The sequence below is a fragment of the Oncorhynchus nerka genome, linkage group LG15 (genome assembly GCF_034236695.1).
Source record: "Oncorhynchus nerka isolate Pitt River linkage group LG15, Oner_Uvic_2.0, whole genome shotgun sequence".
Classification (NCBI taxonomy): Eukaryota; Metazoa; Chordata; class Actinopteri; order Salmoniformes; family Salmonidae; genus Oncorhynchus; species Oncorhynchus nerka.
Genome location: NC_088410.1, coordinates 5,769,952 through 5,790,485, shown reverse-complemented (window position 1 = coordinate 5,790,485; position 20,534 = coordinate 5,769,952). Strand labels below are relative to the sequence as shown.

The 20,534-nt window shown below is 40.6% G+C and overlaps 1 pseudogene; it reads left to right on the top strand.

The window, feature by feature from the left end:
• The first annotated feature begins 278 nt into the window (after positions 1-278).
• LOC135560311 (zinc finger protein 721-like) overlaps positions 279-20,534 on the top strand; it is a 77,347-nt pseudogene continuing 57,091 nt past the window's right edge.

The window sequence follows — 20,534 nt, the reverse complement described above, 5'->3', positions numbered from 1 at the left end:
GAGTCAATGTGGAGGGTATATACAGGAGGTACCGGAACAGAGTCAATGTGCGGGGACACAGGTGAGTCTAGGGATTCATTTTAAGCTTCTACGTCTGTGTACAGGAAAGTATTATTTGTAAGACGTAAGAGAAAATATATCTGTTTATTGTTAAATTATTATGACGTTCTTTCCAACACAAAAATTGTAGTACCTATTGTTTCCCAACTGCGTTACCCACTCCAGCCAGCAGATGGCGATGTGCGTCTTTCAGGTGATGCTTCTTGCGTGACGTGTAATAGACTGGACGGGACGGTTCTTCAGGAACAGGCGCCAACTCTTTCAACCACCTCGGTAGCTTGCTAGACAACATAAAACTGAAAGATTGATTCTTTCGACGATGTTATTGTACATTAGCTAATCTCAGTGTTTTAGACAAATTTCGGTTGACGTATCTACTGGTGAACTTTAACCTAATGTGCTTGTTCAATTTGCAAACGTGTTAAAGATTGATACTGAGGTTAGCACTAGGCTAGTCGCTAATGCTAGCTAGCTAGCTAACATCCCTGACCATGAGCTCACTGAACTACTCCTCTCTTGCTAATGAAGAGGAGGTCTGCTTTACGGAGAAAGAATATTTCAGAATGAAAAAGGAGGAAGAGGAGGCTGTTATAGTGAAAGAAGAGAAAGAACCTTTTAGAGAGGAAGATGATGCTGTCTTAATAAACGTGAAGGAGGAAGACGTTTTGAGAGTGAAAAAGGAGGAGACAGAAGATCCGATTAACACCAGTGAGTACTGTCTTAAAAACAGGGACTATGCCGTTGTTGAACTAATGTGGGGTTTTTAAGGGGCATTCTACTGAAGTTCTACACTTGAATATGTTGTTCAGTACTGTATAAATTGTTAAAGGGTCGATCTGGTATATATTTTTGGGACTTTTCAATTAGATGTATTGAATTCTCCATGTGGTCGACATTAAAGTTCTCATCTAGTATATCAGGCTTTTAAAATGCAATATTGGTGCATATGTTCTACTTAAAATATAAAAAGGCACCCATTTTGTGGAACAACCCTTTTACATTTGCATCACAAATTTTGTTTTAGGAAATCAAGATGAAAGTGGCCATTTTAGGCCCTTTTTAGACATATTCATGCCTCTTGTAAGACTCTGTGATTGCAATAGATGGTCGTAAGTTTACCATCTGTTTGATGTTCTCATTCACACAGGAGAGAGACATGACTATGGTGGATCCTCTGGGGAGCCTCGACAACATCCTGATGCTGACGAGGCAGAGAAGAGTCTCTCCAGATCAGAACACCAGATGGTACAGCTTGGTCTGGTCTAGCATACAGCTTGCTTTATCGGCTTGGGCTGGGTTTCTGTAGAGCACTTCATGACAACAGTGACATCAGCATCCATAATGATGTGCGTCTGTGTCCCCTCTTTATGGTTACCAGGACAACGCTAGCCCTTCCACCCACCCGGAGTCCATGTGTCGTGCCTCTCCTGGTAGCATGTTACTGCTGGGTATGAAGAGGTTGTCTGTGCTGCTGGTGGACTGCAGGAAAACAATGGGGCTGAGTGGAACTGTGAGAAGAGGAGAAGAGATGAAAGGATCAGATTTGACTCATCAAAGTAAGTGCTGTAGTTTAGTTTGAACAAATACAATAGATCTGCCCACAGGTATCTGTTACAAGGACAACCAGCAGAGTTCTGTTAGTTGACAGGAAGATAGACTGGTGGATATGGATGTTATGACTATCATAACACTGAAAAAGGATTCTGCCAATGAAAAGAGAGAAAACAATAGACCATATAAAACCTTGATGAAAAGTAGCTTTAGAGAGAAAACAATAGACCATATAAAACCTTGATGAAAGGTAGCTTTAGAGAGAACAATAGACCATATAAAACCTTGATGAAAGGTAGCTTTAGAGAGAACAATAGACCATATAAAACCTTGATGAAAGGTAGCTTTAGAGAGAACAATAGACCATATAAAACCTTGATGAAAGGTAGCTTTAGAGAGAACAATAGACCATATAAAACCTTGATGAAAGGTAGCTTTAGAGAGAACAATAGACCATATAAAACCTTGATGAAAGGTAGCTTTAGAGAGAGTTTCAAGATGATCCAATGTAAAGGTGCTTGTTTAAAAAAAAAACTTTTCCTTAAAACATTATGGATATTACATTGCCTGTCCCAGTCAACCCCCCAATCTTTACAAGACTGTTGAACAGGCAAACTAAACTCAATACACTGTTAATTAATTAACTAATACTGGAGGAAAGCTGTGATCAACCAGTGCTGGCAACCTGGTTCAGGTTATCAATCAACCTACCAGGGTAGTTACAAACAGTAGAGGAATGAAATCATCAACATGTTTTGATCATATCTTTACTAATGCTGCAGAAATGGGGTTTAAAGCAGTATCCAGATCCATCAGATGTAGTGATCACAATATAGTAGCCATGTCTAGGAAAACCACAGTTCCAAAGGCTGGGACTAATATTGTGTATAAGAGGTCATACATTTTTTTGTAGTGATTCCTATGTTGTTAATGTAAATAATATTTGTTGGTCTGTGGTGTGTAATGATGAGCAACCAGACGCTGCCCTTGACACATTTGAAAATGCTTATCCCAGTTACTAACAAGCAGGCGCCCATTAAGAAAATGACTGTAAAAACAGTTAAATCCACGTGGATTGATGAGGAATTACAAAATGGTATGATGAAGAGGGAGGCAAAAGAGATGGCAAATAGGTCTGGCTGTATAACTGGTTGGCAAACGTATTGCAAATTGAGAAATCATGTGACTAAACTGAATAAAAAGAAGAAGAAACTACACTATGAAACAAAAATAAATGACATGAAGAATGATAGTAAAAATCTTTGGAGCATCTTCAATTACATTTTTGGACTAGGCTAGTCAGTTAAGAACAATTTATTATTTTCAATGACAACCCACTGTTCCGAGGCCAACTGCCTTGTTCAGGGGCAGAAGGACAGAGTTTTACCTTGTCAGCTCAGGGATTCAATCCAGCAACATTTCGGTTACTGGCCTAACGCTCAAACCACTAGGTTACCTGCCGCCCCAGAGCCACCTGTCTAACAGAACACAGAGAGTGTTCTTTAATGGAATGAATCAGGAATTCCCCAGGGCAGCTGTTTGGCACCTGCTTGTTTCAATCTTTACCAACGACATGCCAATGACATTTGAGTAAAGCCAGTGTGTCTGTATGCGGATGACTCAACACTGTACACGTCAGCTACCATGGAAACTGAAATGACAGCAACACTTACAAAGAGCTGCAGTGAGTTTCAGAATGGGTGGCAAGGAATAAGTTAGTCCTAAATATTTCAGATGACCTTAAATTACATGGCCTACTATGCTAATTCTGTAGCTTATTGTTAGAGGGGGGTAAAGAAATATGTTGTTGGGGCGCCAGGCAGGAATTGACCCTAGTTATTAAAGTTAGTTATTACCTGTTATAACATTATTATTATTAAATATTATTAAAAGTGAAAGGATGAGAGTAGAATAGATAGAGTAGCGCTTTCAAACACATTCTAAACATGATGGAGTCTTAAAGGAGGACTGTAGCATCTAATGATGAAACATTATGGAGTCTTAAAGGAGGACTGTAGCATCTAATGATGAAACCTTATGGAGTCTTAAAGGAGGACTGTAGCATCTAATGATGAATTACTATGGAGTCTGATGCTTTAAAGGAGAAGTTTACCCAAAATCCAGAAACTCTTAGGCGATTCCATACATTGAAACTAGTCCCGTGGATTCTCTCTCCCTGTAGTGCTGTCCTGAAACGGCTGCAAAAACATGACTCGTGACGTTGCTGGATGCGGGCCTCACTCTGCTGTTTTGCCAGTTAATTTGTTATTTTATTACAGCTATGACCTTTGTCTTTCACCTGGAGTTGTTTATTTATGTTTGAGAAGAAAAAAAAACTTTTCAACATATACAAAATAAACTCAGCAAAAAAATGTACGGATCTTTTTCAGGACTTTGTCTTGTTACTGATGTGCTTTGTGTCTGTCTCCAATGTAAAAAAATATATATAAAAATGGACATTCCTGCAGTCAGCATGCCAATTGCACGCTCCCTCTGAGACATTTGTGGCGTTGTGACAAAACTGCACATTTTAGTGGCCTTTTATTTTCCCCAGCACAAGGTGCACCTGTGTAATAATCAAGCTGTTCAATCAGCTTCTTGATATGCCACACCTGTCAGGTGGATGGATTATCTTGGCAAAGAATAAATGTTAACTAACAGGGATGTAAAAAATTCTGCAATCTTTTTTTCCAGCTCATTAAACATCCAACACTTCACATGTTGCGTTTATAATTTGTTTATTGTAGTTACTATCAGTTTTAGGAACATCTTTCCAGATATTTCACCTTATTTTTTACTTTACCCAAAATATGACATCAGCGATAGTCAAAATGTTGAAAATCTGTGAACGTCTAAATAAGAAATTGGGCCATTTAAACAGCAGGTGTCGAACCCTTTCAACAACGGGGAGATTTTACTGATGTGCTTTGTGTTTTAGACGTAAAAACAAGTTTTGGACTTCCACTCTTAAAATGACTTATTTACTTATGTTATGTTTAAGGAAGTGTGTACAGTCGTGGCCAAAAGTTTTGAGAATGACACAAATGTTAATTTTCACAAAGTCTGCTGCCTCAGTTTGTATGATGACAATTTGCATATACTCCAGAATGGTATGAAGAGTGATCAGATGAATTGCAAAGTCCCTCTTTGCCATGCAAATGAACTGAATCCCCCCCCCCAAAAAAAACTGTAAGCTTAAAAGGAGGGTGGTGCTTGGAATCATTGTTTTTCATATGTCGCCCACGGTTACCTGCAAGGAAACACGTGCCGTCATCAATGCTTTGCACAAAAAGGTCTTCACAGGCAAGGATATAGCTGCCAGTAAGATTGCACCTAAATCAACCATTTATCGGATCATCAAGAACTTCAAGGAGAGCGGTTCAATTGTTGTGAAGAAGGCTTCAGGGCACCCAAGAAAGTCCAGCAAGTGCCAGGACCATCTCCTAAAGTTGATTCAGCTGCGGGATCGGGGCACCACCAGTACAGAGCTTGCTCAGGAATTGCAGCAGGCAAGTGTGAGTGCATCTGCAAAGAAGCCACTTCTCCTGTGTCATGCCAACAGTAAAGCATCCTGAGACCATTCATGTTTGGGGTTGCTTCTCAGCCAAGGGTGTCGGCTCACTCACAATGTTGCCTAAGAACACAGCCATGAATAAAGAATGGTACCAACACATCCTCCGAGAGCAACTTCTCCCAACCATCCAGGAACAGTTCGGTGACGAACAATGCCTTTTCCAGCATGGTGGAGCACCTTGCCATAAGGAAAAAGTGATAACTAGGTGGCTCGGGTAACAAAACATCAATATTTTGGGTCCATGGCCAGGAAACTCCCCAGACCTTAAGAACTTGTGGTCAATCATCAAGAGGCGGGTGGACAAACAAAAACACACAAATTCTGACAAACTCCAAGCATTGATTATGCAAGAATGGGCTGCCATCAGTCAGGATGTGGCCCAGAAGTTAATTGACAGCATGCCAGGGTGGATTGCAGAGGTCTTGAAAAAGAAGGGTCAACACTGCAAATATTGACTCTGCATCAACTTCATGTCATTGTAAATAACAGCCTTTGACACTTATGAAATGCTTGTAATTATACTTCATCATTCCATAGTAACATCTGACTAAAATATCTAAAGACACTGAAGCAGCAAACTTTGTGGAAAGTAATATTTTTCAATCTCAAAACTATTGGCCACGACTGTCGGTCGCATTCTGTATCATACATCTAGGAAAGTTATATACACTGCTCAAAACAATAGAGGGAACACTGAAACAACACAATGTAACTCCAAGTCAATCACACTTCTGTGAAATCAAACTGTCCACTTAGGAAGCAACACTGATTGACAATAAATTTCACATGCTGTTGTGCAAATGGAATAGACAACAGGTGGAAATTATAGGCAATTAGCAAGACACCCCCAATAAAGGAGTGGTTCTGTAGGTGGGGACCACAGACCACTTCTCAGTTCCTATGCTTCCTGTTTGATTTTTTTGGTCACTTTTGATTGCTGGTGGTGCTTTCACTCTAGTGGTAGCATGAGACGGAGTCTACAACCCACACAAGTGGCTCAGGTAGTGCAGCTCATCCAGGATGACACATCAATGCGAGCTGTGGCAAGAAGGTTTGCTGTGTCTGTCAGCGTAGTGTCCAGAGCATGGAGGCGCTACCAGGAGACGTGGAGGAGGCCGTAGGAGGGCAACAACCCAGCAACAGGACCCCTACCTCCGCCTTTGTGCAAGGAGGAGCAGGAGGAGCACTGCCAGAGCCCTGCAAAATGACCTCCAGCAGGCCACAAATGTCCGTGTGTCTGCTCAAACGGTCAGAAACAGACTCCATGAGGGTGGTATGAGGGCCCGACGTCCACAGGTGGGGGTTGTGCTTGCAGCCCAACACCATGCAGGACGTTTGGCATTTGCCAAGATTGGCAAATTCGCCACTGGCCCCTGTGCTCTTCAAAGATGAAAGCAGGTTCACACTGAGCACATGTGACAGAGTCTGGAGACGCCGTGGAGAATGTTCTGCTGCCTGCATGACCGGCTTGGCGGTGGGTCAGTCATGGTGTGGGGTGGCATTTCTTTGGGGGGGCCGTACAGCCCTCCATGTGCTCGCGAGAGGTAGCCTGACTGCCATTAGGTACCGAGATGAGATCCTCAGACCCCTTGTGAGACCATATGCTGTTGCGGTTGGCCCTGGGTTCCTCTTAATGCAAGACAATGCTAGACCTCATGTGGCTGGAGTGTGTCAGCAGTTCCTGCAAGAGGAAGGCATTGATGCTATGGATGGCCCGCCCGTTCCCAGACCTGAATCCAATTGAGCACATCTGGGACATCATGTCTCGCTCCATCCACCAACGCCACGTTGCACCACAGACTGTCCAGGAGTTGGCGGATGCTTTAGTCCAGGTCTGGGAGGAGATTCCCCAGGAGACCATCCTCCACCTCATCAGGAGCATGCCCAGGCATTGTAGGGAGGTCATACAGGCACGTGGAGGCCACACACACTACTGAGCCTCATTGTGACTTGTTTTAAGGACATTACATCAAAGTTGGATCAGCCTGTATTGTGGTTTTCCACTTTAATTTGGAGTGTGACTCCAAATCCAGACCTCCATGGGTTGATAAATTTGATTTCCATTGATATTTGAGTGATTTTGTTGTCAGCACATTCAACTATGTAAAGATCATTCAGATCTAGGATGTGTTATTTTAGTGTTCCCGTTATTTTTTTGAGCAGTGTATATTCATATTCAGAATGAATAAATAAGTAGTGTAAACATTATCAGTAATTACCAGGAAACTCTACATTCGTTTTAAAATCACACTAAGATTGTTAAAACTGGCCTTAGGTTATTGAGGGATCTGATTAGGATTTACTCTCGTAGCAAGGCCGTTTTATCATGTGGAAGTTTCATTCGGGTCTCTATTTTAAAAAACACACTGTCTTTGGCAGGAGAAAGACCAGACTCAGAGGAACCAGAGCCAGGGACGTCCAAACCAGCAAGAAGACACCAGTGCTCCTACTGTGGAAAGGGTTGTAACTGGTTAGGGGCCCTGAAACAGCATGAGAGAATACACACTGGGGAGAAGCCTTACCACTGCTCGCAGTGTGGAAAGTGTTTCAGCCGGTCAGGGGGTCTGAAAAAACACGAAAGAATACACACAGGGGAGAAGCCTTACCACTGCTCTCAGTGTGGCAAGTGTTTCAACCTGTCAGGGGATCTGAAACAACACAAGAGAATACACACAGGGGAGAAGCCTTATCGCTGCTCCCAGTGTGGAAAGTGTTTCAACCAGTCAGGACACCTAAAAACTCATGAGCTAATACACACAGGGGAGAAGCCTTACCACTGCTCCCAGTGTGTAAAGTGTTTCAAACGGTCAGTTGATCTGAAAAAACACGAAAGAATACACACAGGAGAGAAGCCTTACCACTGCTCCCACTGTGGAAAGGGTTGTTACCGGTTATGGGACCTGAAACAACATGAGAGAATACACACAGGGGAGAAGCCTTACCACTGCTCCCAGTGTGGAAGGTGTTTCAGTCTGTCAGGACACCTGAAAGCTCATGGGCTAATACACACAGGAGAGAAGCCTTACCACTGCTCCCAGTGTGGAAAGTGTTTTAACAAGTTAGGGGGCCTGAAACAACATGAGAGAATACACACGGGGGAGAAGCCTTACCACTGCTCTCAGTGTGGAAAGTTTTTCGGCTGGTCAGGGAATCTTAAAAGACATGAGAGAATACACACAGGGGGGATGCATTACCACTCCTCCCAGGGTGCAAAGCTTTTGCCCATTTAGGAAGCCTGAAAGAACACGAGACACAGAGGAGAAGGCTTACAAAAGCTCATGCTTTTGGAAAACAAATTTCTCATAACAATCACTTAAACATCATTAGAGAATCCACACAGGAGAGAGAAATTACTTCTCTTAGCATGTATATTGATATTTCACATCTCATTGACCTATAATTCATCAGAGAACATACACAGTGCTCCCATTGTCTTATATTGTTGACTGATAATGTGTTGACCTGCTTTTACCAGATGAAATTGCTTCTTCCAATTATTGATAAACATGTACCTGTTAAGAAACGGACTGTTAGATATGTTAAGGCTCCATGGATTGATGAGGAATTTAAAAACGGTATGTTTGAAAGAGATGGGGCAAAAGGAGTAGTGAATAAGTCTGGCTGCACATCTGGCTGGCTTATGTACTGCAAATTGAGAAATGATGTGACCAAACTCAACAAAAATAATAAACTTTATTAGGAATCCAATATCAATGATATAAAGAACGATGTAAAAAAACATCATGAAAGAAAAGCAGTGCAAGTATCGAATTTTGTAAAGTTAGTGTGGGAGAGGTGGAAAAATTGTTATCGATCAATAATGACAAACCTCCTGGCATTGACAACTTAGATGGAAAGCTACTGAGGACAGTAGCTGACTATAGCCACTCCTATCTGTCATATTTTTAATATGAGCCAAGAGGAAAGTCTGTTCTCAGGCCTGGAGGGGAAGCCAAATTAATCCACTACCCAAGAGTGGTAAAGCGGCCTTTACTGGTTCTGCCAGCTCTGTTGGAAAAAATTGTGTTTGAACAATTACAATGCTATATTTCTGTAAACAAATGAACAACAGACTTTCAGCATGCTTATAGAGAAGGGCACTCAACATGTACTGCACTAACACAAATTACTGATGATTGGTTGAGAGAAATTGATAACAAGAAGATTGTGGGAGATTGTGGTTAGATTTCAGTGCAGCCTTTGATATTATTGACCATAACCTGTTGTTTAAGAATGTTTGTGCTATGGCTTTTCAACCTCTGCCATAATGTGGATTCAGAGCTATCTATCTAATAGAACTCAGAGGGTATTTAATGGAAGCTTCTCTAATGTCAAACATATGAAGTGTGATGTACCGCAGGGCAGTTCTCTAGGCCCTCTACTCTTTTCTATTTTTACCAATGGCCTGCCACTGGCATTAAACAAAGCATACACATGCTATGCTGATGTATGCTGATGATTCAACTATATAACCACCAGCAACCACAGCTAATGAAGTCACTGAAACCCTTAACAAAGAGTTGCAGTCTGTTTTGGAATGCGTGGCCAGTAATAAACTGGCCCTGAACATCTCTAAAACTAAGAGCATTGTATTTGGTACAAATCATTCCTTAAGTTCTAGACCTCATCTGAATCTGGTAATGAATTGTGTGGCTGTTGAACAAGTGGAGGAGGCTAAATTACTTGGCATTACCTTCGATTGTAAACTGTCATGGTCAAAACAAATAGATTCAATGGTTGTAAAGATGAGGAGAGGTCTAGCCATAATAAAGAAATGCTCTGCTTCTTTTTCTTCTTCCACCTATTACAGCGGCACGTTTTGCTCTTAATTGTAATCAGAGGTCTGATATGTGTTGAAAATCCCAAATAGTTTGCATAGTCTGTAAGGGAATTCTGCCCTATGTGCACAGAAGAGACCACAGGAAAACTTCTTTGATCAGAGGTTAGTTTGTTTAATAAGGATTGCAACCCGGAGTTTACACTTACAGCAATTTGCAAGCAAGACACTCAGTTCAAAAGATGGCGTTTTCCCTTTTTATCCCCTACTGAGGATCACCCCGCCCAGGCTGATGTCCCTTAACTTTAATAGCCTATACGCTCATAATTAATAGTTGCTACTACAAAGATGTCTCTGCAATGCGGGGTTCAGCTTATTGCGTTATTGGCAGTTAGTTTCCCAATGATTGTTCCCCTTATTGCAATCATGTAAGACTGGAAGTAGGACTGGAACATAGTATCAACAGGAACTCTTAGTTCCCTTTATCCATCTGTTACCTAAAATATAGTTTCAACACACAGACATCTGACTTTGTACAGTTGACCTTTTCATACACTTGCAAGGTGTCTACCACTGATTCTTTATCTCAAGCTAAAGCAAAACATGAATCATTGTACTTTTGTCATCACAGGTGTTCCTATAATGTACAGATATCATCAAAGTTCTTACAAGTCAAATTACACACATCTCTGACACACACACTTATCCCACCAGACATGCCACTGGGGTCTTTTCACAGTTCACAAGATTCCAGAACAAATTCAAGAAAGCATACAGTATTATATAGGGCCCTTATTGCATGGAACTTCCTTCCATCTCATATTGCTCAAATAAACAGCAAACCTGGTTTCAAAAAACAGATAAAGCAACACCTCTCCCCTATTTGACCTAGGTAGTTTGTGTGTATGCATTGATTTGGAGGCTACGTGTGCCTTTTACAAAATGTATGTAGTTCTGTCCTTGAGCTGTTCTTGTCTATTGATGTTCTGTATTATTGTCACACCATAGAGAGGCTTTTTATTCTCTATTTTGGTTAGGCCAGGGTGTGACTCGGTTGAGAATTCCAGTTTCTTTATTTCTATGTTTTCTATTTCTTTGTTTTTGGCAGAGTGTGGTTCCCAATCGGAGGCAGCTGTCTATCGTTGTCTCTAATTGTGAATCATACTTAGGCAGCCTTTTTCCACCTGTGTTTTTTGGGTAGTTGTTTTCTGTATAGTTGATTTGTCTTACAGAACTGTTCGTTCTTCTCTTTGTTATTTTGTTCGAATGTTTTTTGATTAAATAAAAATCATGAACACTTACCACGCTGCGCTTTGGTCCATGCCTTCCGACGAGAGACGTGACAATTGTGTCATGTTTTGTGTTGACCGCAGGAGGGGTAGCTGCTGCTTTTGCAACAGCTAATGGGGATCCTAGTAAAATACCAAACTCTGTTATTCTCTCTGAGTTCAGAAATAAAGAATCTTGGTTTGACTTGGACTCCAGCAGATCCTTATATTATAATATCCACTACAACTCACCCACAGATTGCTGTTTCATGATTGTCTCAATGAAGAGTTCCTCATTCCACTTTCCTGTGGGAATTTACAAGCCTCCCACTGGTTGAATAAACGTTGTTTCCACGTCAAATTAAAAACATCCTTAACATAGATAAACCTTCACTATCTTCATCCCTAAACTAGCAACATTAACTATTTTCTATAGTTGTTCTCAATGACATTCCTGGCCTTATGAAATCCTAGCTAAATACAATGTTCCCACCTGTTTTCATGTCTTTGGTTATGCAAACATTTGTTTATTTGATTATATTTCTCATTAAGATGAATATAGTTTTAATTCTACATGGGTCACGCATTGCTTAGGCCATGTGTTCCCTTATGGGTCAATGATTTTAATTAGAATATAGCAAATATGCTCTCTCCTCAATCACTTACAGTTTCTTTGGAAAGTATTCAGACCCCTTGACTTTTAGGTTTAGGTCATCAGTAAAGGGGACATCTTAAATATTACAATGACCCTTTCAAAGACAGACATCCCCCGGACCTCCCCCTATAACTATTTTTAAAAGGGTAAAAATGATCTGTTTTCTATAGCATTAAGGTCAGGGCGTTGTGATGCCCACTCCAATACCTTGACTTTGTTGTCCTTATTTTGTCACAACTTTGGAAGTATGCTTGGCATCATTGTCCATTTGGAAGACCCAATTGCGACCAAGCTTTAACTTCCTGACTGATGTCTTGAGATGTTGCTTCAATATATCCACATAATTTTCCATCCTCATGGTGCCATCTATTTTGTGAAGTGCAACCAGTCTCTCCTGCAGCAAAGCACCCCCACAACACGATGCTGTCACCCCCGTGCTTCACGGTTGGGATGGTGTTCTTCGGCTTGCAAGCATCCCCCTTTTTCCTCCGATCATAACAATGGTCATTATGGCCAAACAGTTCTATTTTTGTTTCATCAGACCAGAGAACATTTCTCCAAAAAGTACGATCTTTGTCCCCATGTGCAGTTGCAGAACGCTCCTCCATCCTGAGCGGTATGATGGCTGCGTGGTCCCATGGTGTTTATACTTGCGTACAATTGTTTGTACAGATGAACGTGGTACCTTCAGGCATTTGGAAATTGCTCCCAAGGATGAACCAGACTTGTGGAGGTCTACCATTTTTTTCTGAGATCTTGGCAGATTTGTATTTATTTTTCCATGATATCAAGTAAAGAGGCACTGAGTTTCAAGGTAGGTCTTGAAATACATACACAGGTGCTCTTCCAATTGACTCAAATGATGTCAATTAGCCTATCAGAAGCTATAGACATAATTTTCTGGAATTTTCCAAGGCTGTTTAAAGGCACAGTCAACTTAGTGTATTTAAACTTCTGACCCACTGGGATTGTGAAATAATCTGTCTGTAAACAATTGTTGAAAAAATGACTTGTGTCATTAACACAGATGTCCTAACCGACTTGCCAAAACGATAGTTTGTTAACAAGAAATTTGTGGAGTGGTTGAAAAATGAGTTTTAATGACTCCAACCTAAGTGTATGTAATCTTTGACTTCAACTGTATAGACTGTATCCTTCACTATCTATTCTTCACTATATATTGCATCTTAGCTGCTGTGTTTCTGCTCATCCATGTTTTATACTTCTATATTTCCCATTCCTTTACTGGATTATGTGTATTAGGTTTAGTTGTGGAATTTGTTAGATATTATCTGTTTGATACTGCTGCACTGTTGGATCTAGAAGCACAAGCATTTCACAACACTCACAATAACATCTTATAACCATGTGTATGTGACCAATAACATCTGCTTACCATGTGTATGTGACCAATAACATCTGCTTACCATGTGTATGTGACCAATAACATCTGCTAACCATGTGTATGTGACCAATAACATCTGCTAACCATGTGTATGTGACCAATAACATCTGCTAACCATGTGTATGTGACCAATAACATCTGCTAACCATGTGTATGTGACCAATAACATCTGCTAACCATGTGTATGTGACCAATAACATCTGCTAACCATGTGTATGTGACCAATAACATCTGCTAACCATGTGTATGTGACCAATAACATCTGCTAACCATGTGTATGTGAACAATAACATCTGCTAACCATGTGTATGTGAACAATAACATCTGCTAACCATGTGTATGTGACCAATAACATCTGCTAACCATGTGTATGTGACCAATAACATTTGCTAACCATGTGTATGTGACCAATAACATCTGCTAACCATATGTATGTGACCAATAACATCTGCTAACCATGTGTATGTGACCAATAACATCTGCGAACCATGTGTATATGACCAATAACATTTGCTAACCATGTGTATATGACCAATAACATTTGCTAACCATGTGTATGTGACCAATAACATCTGCTAACCATGTGCATGTGACCAATAACATCTGCTAACCATGTGTATGTGAACAATAACATCTGCTAACCATGTGTATGTGAACAATAACATCTGCTAACCATGTGTATGTGACCAATAACATCTGCTAACCATGTGTATGTGACCAATAACATTTGCTAACCATGTGTATGTGACCAATAACATCTGCTAACCATATGTATGTGACCAATAACATCTGCTAACCATGTGTATGTGACCAATAACATCTGCGAACCATGTGTATATGACCAATAACATTTGCTAACCATGTGTATATGACCAATAACATTTGCTAACCATGTGTATGTGACCAATAACATCTGCTAACCATGTGCATGTGACCAATAACATCTGCTAACCATGTGTATGTGAACAATAACATCTGCTAACCATGTGTATGTGACCAATAACATCTGCTAACCATGTGTATGTGACCAATAACATTTGCTAACCATGTGTATGTGACCAATAACATCTGCTAACCATGTGTATATGACCAATAACATTTGCTAACCATGTGTATATGACCAATAACATTTGCTAACCATGTGTATGTGACCAATAACATCTGCTTACCATGTGTATGTGACCAATAACATCTTATAACCATGTGTATGTGACCAATAACATCTGCTTACCATGTGTATGTGACCAATAACATCTGCTAACCATGTGTATGTGACCAATAACATCTGCTAACCATGTGTATGTGACCAATAACATCTGCTAACCATGTGTATGTGACCAATAACATCTGCTAACCATGTGTATGTGACCAATAACATCTGCTAACCATGTGTATGTGACCAATAACATCTGCTAACCATGTGTATGTGACCAATAACATCTGCTAACCATGTGTATGTGACCAATAACATCTGCTAACCATGTGTATGTGAACAATAACATCTGCTAACCATGTGTATGTGAACAATAACATCTGCTAACCATGTGTATGTGACCAATAACATCTGCTAACCATGTGTATGTGACCAATAACATTTGCTAACCATGTGTATGTGACCAATAACATCTGCTAACCATATGTATGTGACCAATAACATCTGCTAACCATGTGTATGTGACCAATAACATCTGCGAACCATGTGTATATGACCAATAACATTTGCTAACCATGTGTATATGACCAATAACATTTGCTAACCATGTGTATGTGACCAATAACATCTGCTAACCATGTGCATGTGACCAATAACATCTGCTAACCATGTGTATGTGAACAATAACATCTGCTAACCATGTGTATGTGAACAATAACATCTGCTAACCATGTGTATGTGACCAATAACATCTGCTAACCATGTGTATGTGACCAATAACATTTGCTAACCATGTGTATGTGACCAATAACATCTGCTAACCATGTGTATATGACCAATAACATTTGCTAACCATGTGTATATGACCAATAACATTTGCTAACCATGTGTATGTGACCAATAACATCTGCTAACCATGTGCATGTGACCAATAACATCTGCTAACCATGTGTATGTGACCAATAACATCTGCTAACCATGTGTATGTGAACAATAACATCTGCTAACCATATGTATGTGACCAATAACATCTGCTAACCATATGTATGTGACCAATAACATCTGCTAACCATGTGTATGTGACCAATAACATCTGCTAACCATGTGTATGTGAACAATAACTTCTGCTAACCATGTGTATGTGAACAATAACATCTGCTAACCATGTGTATGTGACCAATAACATCTGCTAACCATGTGTATGTGACCAATAACATTTGCTAACCATGTGTATGTGACCAATAACATCTGCTAACCATATGTATGTGACCAATAACATCTGCTAACCATGTGTATGTGACCAATAACATCTGCTAACCATGTGTATGTGACCAATAACATCTGCTAACCATGTGTATGTGACCAATAACATCTGCTAACCATGTGTATGTGACCAATAACATCTGCTAACCATGTGTATGTGACCAATAACATCTGCTAACCATGTGTATGTGACCAATAACATCTGCTAACCATGTGTATGTGACCAATAACATCTGCTAACCATGTGTATGTGAACAATAACATCTGCTAACCATGTGTATGTGAACAATAACATCTGCTAACCATGTGTATGTACATTTACATTTACATTTAAGTCATTTAGCAGACGCTCTTATCCAGAGCGACTTATGTGACCAATAACATCTGCTAACCATGTGTATGTGACCAATAACATTTGCTAACCATGTGTATGTGACCAATAACATCTGCTAACCATATGTATGTGACCAATAACATCTGCTAACCATGTGTATGTGACCAATAACATCTGCGAACCATGTGTATATGACCAATAACATTTGCTAACCATGTGTATATGACCAATAACATTTGCTAACCATGTGTATGTGACCAATAACATCTGCTAACCATGTGCATGTGACCAATAACATCTGCTAACCATGTGTATGTGACCAATAACATCTGCTAACCATGTGTATGTGAACAATAACATCTGCTAACCATGTGTATGTGAACAATAACATCTGCTAACCATGTGTATGTGACCAATAACATCTGCTAACCATGTGTATGTGACCAATAACATTTGCTAACCATGTGTATGTGACCAATAACATCTGCTAACCATGTGTATATGACCAATAACATTTGCTAACCATGTGTATATGACCAATAACATTTGCTAACCATGTGTATGTGACCAATAACATCTGCTAACCATGTGCATGTGACCAATAACATCTGCTAACCATGTGTATGTGACCAATAACATCTGCTAACCATGTGTATGTGAACAATAACATCTGCTAACCATGTGTATGTGAACAATAACATCTGCTAACCATGTGTATGTGACCAATAACATCTGCTAACCATGTGTATGTGACCAATAACATTTGCTAACCATGTGTATGTGACCAATAACATCTGCTAACCATATGTATGTGACCAATAACATCTGCTAACCATGTGTATGTGACCAATAACATCTGCTAACCATGTGTATGTGAACAATAACATCTGCTAACCATGTGTATGTGACCAATAACATCTGCTAACCATGTGTATGTCACCAATAACATCTGCTAACCATGTGTATGTGACCAATAACATCTGCTAACCATGTGTATGTCACCAATAACATCTGCTAACCATGTATATGTGACCAATAACATCTGCTAACCATGTGTATGTGACCAATAACATCTGCGAACCATGTGTATGTGACCAATAAAATCTGCTAACCATGTGTATGTGACCAATAACATCTGCTAACCATGTGTATGTGACCAATAACATCTGCTAACCATGTGTATGTGACCAATAACATTTGATTTGATTTGAACAAAACAAATCCATGTGATGATGTTTGATCAATGTGGAAAACGGATTTGTAAAAATCCATCTACAAAAGGTATTTTTATTCATTTTCACCCAACTTGCAATCTAAATCCAATGACAGGTGACATTTTCTGTTGATTTCATGTTAAATTCACTTTAGTTGACGAATCAAAGAAATGTAAATAGAAACTAGATGTTGAACAGACGTCTGTGCCCAGTGGGCTGGTTTGAATAAGCAGCAGGTTTTGGATCAGTATCCACCTTAGTAGCTAAGTTTCCGTGCAATTTGCGACAGATTTTCATGTGAATATTCTCAAATCTGCATAAAACAATATACGCATTTTCCCACCGGAAACGTTTGCATCAAACAGGTTTATTGCGGATAAAAGTCTTTGCGTTATGACGTAGTGCACGGAAAAAATGTTTTCCTGTTGAATTCCCATGTACTGAATGAAAAATGCAAGTTAAATGGGTTTCCATCGCATTTTCAACTCTACTGATGATTTTGAAAAACCGTTGAGTTATATAGCAAACGTGCTCTTGTCCCGTGCACTGTAGCCAACAGCTCACAGATACAGTGTTGGTAGGCTACCGACATGATGAGATTATTATGGATAAGAGCGACATTATTTTATTTGTCAAATGGCAACCAAGCATCAATCATCATCATGTCACCAGAAGAAGACCCTCAAAATGTATTGGAAAGGAGCATCAAGCTCAACACCTCCACTTTCACTTACTTCCACAGCACTGGTGTCAGTAAGTAGCTGATGACAGAAGTGACAGCTTGGACACAAAACAAAGTTTGATGCGGTCAGTGTTTTTTTTTTTTTTTTTACCCCTTTTTCTCCCCAATTTGACTCTGTACTGGTACCTCCTGTATATAGTCTCCACATTGACTCTGTACTGGTACTGTCTTAGATAATTGTTACAGAAATATAATACTGTCTATAGAAATATAATACTCTCAGAAGAAACTGTTGAATTCAATGTAGACTTTAATGCAAGTTATTAAAGCCGTGCTGGTCCGCGGGAAAGCCGCCGCTTCTCAACCCTGGCTTCACTTTTATACATACATAGCACTGGGGTACATCACATATGTAAATAGAGCTACTCCCCCTTAGTATTCGGTTTTGGTAACAACGATGGCAGAACTCTTTCCATGTTCTAAAAATAATGTATATACTGCATGCCCATGTTTTACGTGTTAGTCATCAGTTATCTTGCCTACATCTTTCTTCCTATACCCTGCTGACCACAGCACGTTCAGCTATCATTAATGCACGTATGGTCTTGGTTAATGTATTCCTACAAAAATAGAGTATGGTCTGGGTGTCATATGGCCGGGATATCATCTTCTCTTAATGTGCATGTGCTTGCTACTTCAGCCTAGCAGCCAAACATGCAATGCTGAGCTCACTTCAATGGTTTTCTCCAACAGTACCTCCTGTATATAGCCTCCACATTGACTCTGTACTGGTACCTCCTGTATATAGTCTCCACATTGACTCTGTACTGGTACCTCCTGTATATAGCCTCCACATTGACTCTGTACTGGTACCTCCTGTATATAGTCTCCACATTGACTCTGTACTGGTACCTCCTGTATATAGCCTCACATTGACTCTGTACTGGTACCTCCTGTATATAGTCTCCACATTGACTCTGTACTGGTACCTCCTGTATATAGCCTCCACATTGACTCTGTACTGGTACCTCCTGTATATAGTCTCCACATTGACTCTGTACTGGTACCTCCTGTATATAGCCTCCACATTGACTCTGTACTGGTACCTCCTGTATATAGCCTCCACATTGACTCTGTATTGGTACCTCCTGTATATAGCCTCCACATTGACTCTGTACTGGTACCTCCTGTATATAGCCTCCACATTGACTCTGTACTGGTACCTCCTGTATATAGCCTCCACATTGACTCTGTACTGGTACCTCCTGTATATAGCCTCCACATTGACTCTGTACTGGTACCTCCTGTATATAGCCTCCACATTGACTCTGTACTGGTACCTCCTGTATATAGCCTCCACATTGACTCTGTACCGGTAATACCTGTATATACCCTCCACATTGACTCTGTACTGGTACCCCCTGTATATAGCCTCCACATTGACTCTGTACTGGTACCCCCTGTATATAGCCTCCACATTGACTCTGTACTGGTACCTCCTTTATATAGTCTCCACATTGACTCTGTACTGGTACCTCCTGTATATAGTCTCCACATTGACTCTGTACTGGTACCTCCTGTATATACCCTCCACATTGACTCTGTACTGGTACCTCCTGTATATACCCTCTACATTGACTCTGTACTGGTACCTCCTGTATATAGCCTCCACATTGACTCTGTACTGGTACCCCTGTATATAGCCTCCACATTGACTCTGTACTGGTACCCCCTGTATATAGGCTCCACATTGACTCTGTACTGGTACCCCCTGTATATAGCCTCCACATTGACTCTGTACTGGTACCCCCTGTATATAGCCTCCACATTGACTCTGTACTGGTACCCCCTGTATTTAGCCTCCACATTGACTCTGTACTGGTACCCCCTGTATATAGCCTCCACATTGACTCTGTACTGGTACCCCCTGTATATAGCCTCCGCATTGACTATGTACTGGTACCTCCTGTATATAGCCTCCACATTGACTCTGTACTGGTACCCCCTGTATATAGCCTCCACATTGACTCTGTACTGGTACCTCCTGTATATATCCTCTACATTGACTCTGTACTGGTACCTCCTGTATATAGCCTCCACATTGACTCTGTACTGGTACCTCCTGTATATAGCCTCCACATTGACTCTGTACTGGTACCTCCTGTATATAGCCTCCACATTGACTCTGTTCTGGTATCTCCTGTATTTTGCCTCCACATTGACTCTGTACTGGTACCTCCTGTATATATTCTCCACATTGACTCTGTTCTGGTATCTCCTGTATATAGCCTCCACATTGACTCTGTACTGGTACCTCCTGTATATAGCCTCCACACTGACTCTGTACTGGTACCTCCTGTATATAGCCTCCACATTGACTCTGTACTGGTACCTCCTGTATATAGCCTCCACATTGACTCTGTACTGGTACCCCCTGTATATAGCCTCCACATTGACTCTGTACAGGTACCTCCTGTATATAGCCTCCACATTGACTCTGTACTGGTACCTCCTGTATATAGCCTCCACATTGACTCTGTACTGGTACCCCCTGTATATAGCCTCCACATTGACTCTGTACTGATACCCCCTGTATAT